Source organism: Triplophysa rosa, linkage group LG21 (genome assembly GCF_024868665.1).
Source record: "Triplophysa rosa linkage group LG21, Trosa_1v2, whole genome shotgun sequence".
In the NCBI taxonomy this organism is placed as follows: Eukaryota; Metazoa; Chordata; class Actinopteri; order Cypriniformes; family Nemacheilidae; genus Triplophysa; species Triplophysa rosa.
Genome location: NC_079910.1, coordinates 1,110,543 through 1,118,334, shown reverse-complemented (window position 1 = coordinate 1,118,334; position 7,792 = coordinate 1,110,543). Strand labels below are relative to the sequence as shown.

The window sequence follows — 7,792 nt, the reverse complement described above, 5'->3', positions numbered from 1 at the left end:
CAGGGCCGGCGGGTAACAACTGAGGTGCCCTTGAGCAAGGCACCTTACCCCTACTTGCTCCCCGGGCGCTGTAGTGATAGCTGCCCACTGCTCCGGGGGTACGTGTGTTCACTACTCTCTGGATGGGTTAAATGCAGAGGTCACATTTCGTTGCCTTGTACTTGTACATGTGCAATGACAATAAATTGAATCCAAATCCAAAATCCAAATATCGTTGGAAAGTCTCTAGAAAACATATTTCATCACCGTTTTATAGAATAATGTGTGTAGGAAGAGTAATTGTTTCTTTTTTTAAAACAGTGGGCTTAAAAAGGCTTATGTCCTTTCCCTTCTCACAGTATAGTTTCATACAAATTTATTGTTTATATTTTGTTTCTGTGCTTGTGTATTTTTTCATTGTGTCTGCTAATTGGAAAAGTAAAAAAAAGCATCTCAATGTCTGTTGTGGTCAAATTTCAGATCAAGTGTTGAAACCAATGGAAAGTAAATGGGCCCCCTAGTGGATTTTTGCAATATTGGAGCAAAAAAACTCCCAGACACGTCAAAATTTGATGTATCAAGACCAAACTAAATGTATTTTTTATAAAAGAAAAACAAAGCTTTTATAGTTTTTTTATTACAATAAACATAGCAAAATCACTTACATTTTTTTTGTGATTCTTTTTTTTAGCAATAATCTAGAAAAAAGAATTCATGAGTTACAGCCATTTTAGTGCCAACAGAGGGTTTTCACGTGTAGGCTCAAAAAGGGCTCCACCAGTGAAGAGGTTAGATTTTATTCCATTTTTCTGGAATGATGGCATTCGATGTGAGTCTTTACGTTTAGTGTTCTCAAATTACTTCACCTTCGTTTTACAAAGCTTGCATATTGCATACGTCTTGTCAAGCTCCTTCTTACCATAGAGTTGATAAAATTCAAAGTATTTCCAAAAACTTGCCGTCGCTAAACATGGGACGGGGTGTTTTTGGGAAAAACTAAAAATTATATGGCCGTGATTTATCCATCGGTGTAACATTAATGTCCTTTGTCATTTACCTGCCTATTTATGTGATGAACTGCACTTTTTAATACTTGTGCTACAACTATTTGGCCTGCGCTACAACACTTTAAAGCTCTGTAGCACCGGTGCTATGTGCAAAAAAGGTTAACGTGATACAGTGAAGAACTCATCCATTGTGTAAAACAACACATCAGCATCACGCAGTGAGACACGCAAACACCGAATCCAGAACATTCAAGCTGTTTTAGCTTCACTTCGGCAAATGAATACCATTATTTCCAAACCATCTGCATTTGGAATTGATTAAATATGTACATTAAAAAGAAATAAAAAGAAAACTGATATATAAATGCTAAAATACTAAACATGCCTAGCAGTGCAAAAGAAAAAGACTATCTGCCAAATCTAATTCACACTTGCTGGTGGAAATAGATTACGAAGAGGATGATCCATCTACACTCTTATATAAAGGTGCTTAAAGGGTTCTTCACAATGATGCCATGGAGAACCATATTTGGTTCCACAAAGAACCCTTCGGTCAAAGGTTCTTTACAGAACCATCTCTTTCTTACTTTTTTATCATCTAAAGAACCTTTTTTCGCCACAAAGAACCTTTTGTGAAACAGAAGATGTAGAACATTTCTACAGACACAGATAGATAAAAATGTATATTCCTCCTCGTGTAAATCAGATTTCACAACAATCAGGTTTGTAATAATGACTATCAATGGCCTCCACTGTCACGGTGCTCGGGGTGAGACACGGAGACAAGGACAGAGGACCCAAGTGCAGACAGCGGGTAAGGGGTTAACAAGACAGACTTTAATAATAACTACAAAAATACAAAACAAAGACCCACGTGGGGGTAACGCAACAAACACAAGGGTATAAAACATGACTAGACTAACTACACTTAAACAAGACTAAAGTTAAACATTTAACATAACTAAACTAACAAGAACTCGCCAATCAGGACACACACGCAACAGTACAATGACCCGACACAAGACAGAGAACACAGGGGCATTAAATAAAGGGACAAATCAAAGGGGAACAGGTGTGGGGCATGAACTAATAAACAACCAATAACGAGAGATACAAAAGGGCGGGAACACAGACAAGGACCGGAGAGAGTCTCGAAGACCGAAAGGGTGAAAAAAATGACTCTCTCCACACATAACAAGGGATCCTGCCGTGATTCTGCCACAAGATCAAGAAAGACATGACAAGATGAGGCAGAATCACGACATCCACTCAACAACTCTTTTATAATGAACAGCTGGTATTGAAGTGAATACCGACAGCGGACACTTCATGTGTTTCCATCAAACACTCTTCAAAGGAAATGTAAGCAGATTTCTGTATCGAGAATAACTGAAGAATATAAACCTCAAATCTAGAACGTTCTGACGCTTCTGCAGGGCGACCTTTAATAACCTCACAAATCTGCTCGGCTATCAGCAGCCAACATGTTTTCCTCATGTGGGGTAAAGGTCACGAGTCACGACTGCGGTTCAGGAAACTTCACTGCGTCAAGAGAATCACACGGATAAGAATCTGCGAAGGTATCTCGATATACCACTCAAAGAGAAAATATCAAGTTTTGTAATGTGAAAACTACAAATAAATGTACAGTATTTACAGAAGTGAGCTGTTTATTACATTTGCGTGAATGTTTTTTACTTTTAATTATTACATGCATGACATATCACTTTATTGCTCCCTGAACTCTCAGTAAGTTGCTTTGGATAAAAGCGTCTGCTAAATGACTAAATGTGAATGTTGTATATGAATCTAATATGAATCACCAATGAGAAAAACGGCGAAACATTTACATACTATTTATGTCTCTATGCAAATAATGTCACAATGCAAATTAAAACTTGACAGACCTTAAAGTGGCTTTACATCTTTATGCGAAATATCATGCTTTACCTCCTCTGATTACGGGGTGAAATGTGACCTGGACATTTTTTCATGAGATTCGCCGCTTAGTTACTGTTACTAGTGTAAAACAACAATCTGAATTCTAAAAGCTTTGATCGACATCTCATTTTATTAATTATGGATTTTACTGCACCAACAATAAGTGCATGAACTGTGGTATTTTGGCAGAAAGCTACGGGTTACCATGGTACATTTTGCTAAGGACAAACAAACTGTGGTTCGGGAGAAAAACAGACAAAGACATGAAGGAAAAACAGAGAGGGAGAGTACGGAGTCAGGACACGTGCTGGGTCCTGCTACCCTCGTGTTCCCTCAGAAACATCCTGTAAATTCCATCACTTCAGCAACTTCCTGTGAGGGGGAGGAGGGGTGAACGCCCGCAACGCCAACACGGGAATGGGACGGGCTTCGTCCGGGGGCTTGTTACCCGTCGGCCAATCAGAAGCTCAGGGCTCAGCTTACCCATCCAATCAGAGCTGTGACAGCCCCCCCTCTGTTACAGTGATGCTTGGCCCCCTCAACAAGACAGACGAAGAAAAGGAGAGAGAAACGACCCTGCCTTTCCCATGGCCCTGCAACATTGTTCGGATCCAAGAGAAGTTTATCTTATCAGGAAATTAAATTAAACATTTAATCGAAACAATAAACTGGTCCCAGATCATCACGTAGAGATTTTAACAGTATTCCATCTATTGTGACATTTTAAAACATGCATTTCCTCTCACCACAGAGGAATAATACCACAAGAACCACAGTTCCACAAAATGATCGTTAACCAGTTAAAATCATAATATATGAACGTGAGATCTCTTTTAAAAGGTGTTAAATACTTTTATTATTCTTAGGAACTATTCTTACGAAACGATAACAAGGAACAACACGACATCTATTCCACTCACAGTCTCTCGAATTATAGCCGTGGCCTTATTTTCCAGCCCTGCTCAAGTCAAAAAAGACGAGGAGTGTGTCTACAGCTGATTGACAGATCCTGAAGCAGCCCCACCCCTCAGGCAGCCTATAAGTCATCAGTCAGAAATGCAGCGGGGACGGGACGTTCCAATTCCAGCTGGTGTAATGATTTTCACATTGAGCGTTCCTCCACACCACTGAAGCTCATTCGTCTAGACGAAACCTGACGCTCCATCGAAAACTTCATTGTAACTTTGCAAAAATTTTTTTTTTACATAATTCACATGATCTTAGTTGGGCAAAACTCAAACCGAGCAAGCCCAGTAAGCACTAAGAAAAACCATCATACCTCTCACCAGCAGGTCACGTGACTTATTGGGTTCTGGTGGAGGACAAGTTACGCATTTTGTCTGACTTCCTGTCAGGCGCGGGTTTCACCTCACCGTCTGTACATGGGCCCATGTGGGAACCATTAAACAATTCCGAACACACCCACGTCTGGACCCTCCCAGAGTCACCGCTAATACAAGGTACATTCACCGCTATCAATGTGGAATCAGTGTGAGAACACTAAACACGTCGCTAAAGGATTTCATCTCACTGACGAGCATCACATGAAGACCTCGTGGAGCACGAGCACACACATGAACGCTGACGGACAACATTCATATTTGCATTAGTTCAGCCTGTCCTGAAGTCAGTGTAGTCTTGGTCAACTGTTGATTAAATTTAATATGGGTTTTTTGGAAAACTATAGACTGAGATAAAGAGTATCACTAACTAGCAACAGTACATCAAATAAAACATACAGTAACATTTAAAGTGTCTCCTAAACTCCTTCGGCTAAAAAAACATCACATCCTTATGAATCATCATGTGCATCAACACGTAGTGTGACGCCGTGACTATGTGTTACACACGAATGCGATCATATTTAACTGCTAGATTAATCATGGCCACTGTTTGATCAGAAAAACACTACAAATCAAAACAAAATCAAATCTAATATCAAGCGGTTATTATGACGCGGGCATGGATGCTGTGTACAGGCGTCCAAAACACTTTCATAAAGATAGCTAATCACAGGTTACACAATACGTAAATAACGACACACTGTATGCGTGTCTGGCACTTGTTTACAGCAAATGACGATTAGGCTGTTTAAAGTTGACGGCATCCCACCCGCAGCGTTTGATAAACAAAAACACTAATAAAATACACATATATCACAAAGGAGCAAAGGTTGTAACACTAAACAAACACATTCAGGGCAAAGTGTCTCCAAAATCATCAACAGGTAAATAAACCTGCATAACAGTGCTGGCTCCACAGATTTAACATGTAGATCATATCACAGCGGTATTTTGTGCTCATTTCTGCATGTTTGACATGCAGCGGTTTCCACTGAAATACAACCATCACACAAGAGACACGCTGAGGAATTACAACACGACAGACTGAAGATTATATAAAACCAATAAAAACCAAACTCAAACTCTACTCTTCACAAAAAAATGAAGAAAAACCCAAGGGAAACATCTGATATCCAGCTGAAGACCACATTATCACAACATCTAAAGAGAGACTGCTCATATTTCTCGTCATATTGCATCTGAGCCTAAGGCGAGTAGCTGATCCCTTATGAAAAAATGAATATAGACAGAAATCCCACCTCCCACAGTTTAAGAGACAATAAAGTAATAATGGAAAAATAAACTCTGAAAAAATAATTAGGTTAATCCTCACACAATAACAACAAAAGGATTTTTGATTCATGTTTCAGTAATGTGCTCTTCCTCTGGGGTAAAATCATGCAAATTATTTTATCCCATTTAATATAACAAATAAAGAACAATGCACACACATTAAAGCGGTAATTTACCTTTGGCTACTCCATATTTAATGATTGTCTTTATATTAAAATATTTATATTAAATTATCTGTTCAATCTGTTCAATGAAGGTCCTATTTTATAATTACGTGTTAAGTGAAATGATAAGATACACAGAAAAATTGTCTCTTTAAAAAGCTGTAACCTGTCAAAAACAGTTCACTGTTTAAGTGAAAGAAAATGTGTCCTTATATTGTCTACTTACAATATCAGACTGATACAAATAACATCATTAGAATATTATAAACAAAACAGTACTCTTTTCCATTCAATCTGAACATTTATAACACTTAAAACAAACATTTCACAGTGAAACAATTGATTTATAAAACACTCTTTTTTATGGCCCTTTCTCCCCAATCTCCACTGATATTGCTACTTGTGATGTAAACGTCGACATAAACCTCATCTCAACACCAAACACCTACAACATCAGAACAGAAAAATGCAGAAAGAGAAACGCATGTATCCAGTTGCATTGCCCACAAAAACACTGTAACCAGCACGGCAACATCAAACTGAAAGTTTTTAAGTAATTAACTGCTCCATAAACACATTAACTACTTTAAACTGACCAAAGAAATACAATATTAAACACTGTTGTAACCAGGTTAAACTCTTCAGTAAAACAGTGCCAGAACTTCACAATAGAAGTAGAAATTGTGGCATCACTTTTAATCTATAATCTGAATTAATCTGGATTCACGTGTGCCAAATCCACATTTATCCCGAAGATCTGAGACTACTCCTAACACACACACACACGCACACACACACACACACACACACACACACACACACACACACAGGCTTTGGTTGACTATCCCCGTGGGGACAGTCCATAGGCGTAATGTTTTTATACTGTACAAACTGTATATTCTATCCCCTATCCCTAACCCTATCCCTAAACCTAAAGATCATAGAACACTTTTTGCATTTTTAGATTTGTAAAAAATATTGTTCTGTACAATTTATTAGCTTTTGTGCCCACGAGGACCACAATTTTGGTCCCCACGGTGACACGAGTCCCCATGTGTTGGTGTGTATTCAGGTTTAGGTCCCCACCGGGATATACAAACATGAACACACACACACACACACACACAGAATTTCACTAAGTTTGACAGAAACACTCAAAGTACATAGTACACACCTTCACAGCACTTTAATAAATTAATCTAAATCACAGATCATAAAATTTGAACAATTGTTTTGCAGATGCACACCAAACAACCTCCAACAAAGTGCTTGTTTGTAATATGCCGTGTTGTTTATAAAGGTGTGTGTTTGCATCTACATGTCAAAGATACCACATGCGCGCGCCACGGCCACATATTTTCCCGAAAATTGTAGAGACCTAATACTCTTTTTTCAACCCAAATAGCACGAAACTAATATTTACCCGAAATTAATCGGACTTGTTTCCGTGAGGATGCGCTGAGCCCGAGTGCAGGCCGCGGTTTAAACTCGCGTGTCGTCCCACGAAGCGCTCTCCTTTCTCCACAGAAAGCGGCGAACTGACTGACGGACGAACGAACGCAGCTCTGCTCGCCCCGCCCTCCACCGCCACTCCATAGACATAGTAACCGTCACAGCCAATCACCAGCGGGCTTTGCGAATTCTCTCGACGCTGATTGGTCGGCTGTTATGACAGCTCGATTGTGTTTGGTCGAAAGGCGCGCCACTGACTGCGCGTACGGGCAACGCCTCCTGCCCTATAGGGGTGTGTCGTGACGTCAGCGCTCAGCCGCTAAGAGGTAAACAATCTTTCCGCTTACAGGATTTCTGTGTTTAAAAGTTAAAAATATCAAAAGTGGGCCATTCATTTAAAAAAAAGCAGACCTGTGCAGCCGGGACACAAAACGTCTGATGCACGTTTGTCTATAAATCGATTGTTGAAGCATAAACTAAAGTGGCGATGTCTGTTAAAGAATGGTTTTAGCGTAACGTTAGTTTAGAATCCCGTGGGATCTTCTGAGAATATTCTCGCAGCATTCCAACATAATACAAAACGAAAGCTGGAAAGATATAGTTCCATATAAAG

The 7,792-nt window shown here is 39.4% G+C and overlaps 1 protein-coding gene across 1 annotated transcript in view; it reads right to left on the bottom strand.

Annotated features, from left to right (window-relative positions):
- The window catches only part of vdra (vitamin D receptor a), a 53,724-nt gene extending 46,439 nt beyond the window's left edge, over positions 1–7,285 (bottom strand). The window contains exon 1 of the mRNA XM_057363078.1: positions 7,151–7,285. The gene's annotated coding sequence lies outside the window, so the exon portion shown is untranslated. The remainder of the gene's footprint in view (positions 1–7,150) is intronic.
- Between the last annotated feature and the right edge of the window lie 507 nt (positions 7,286–7,792).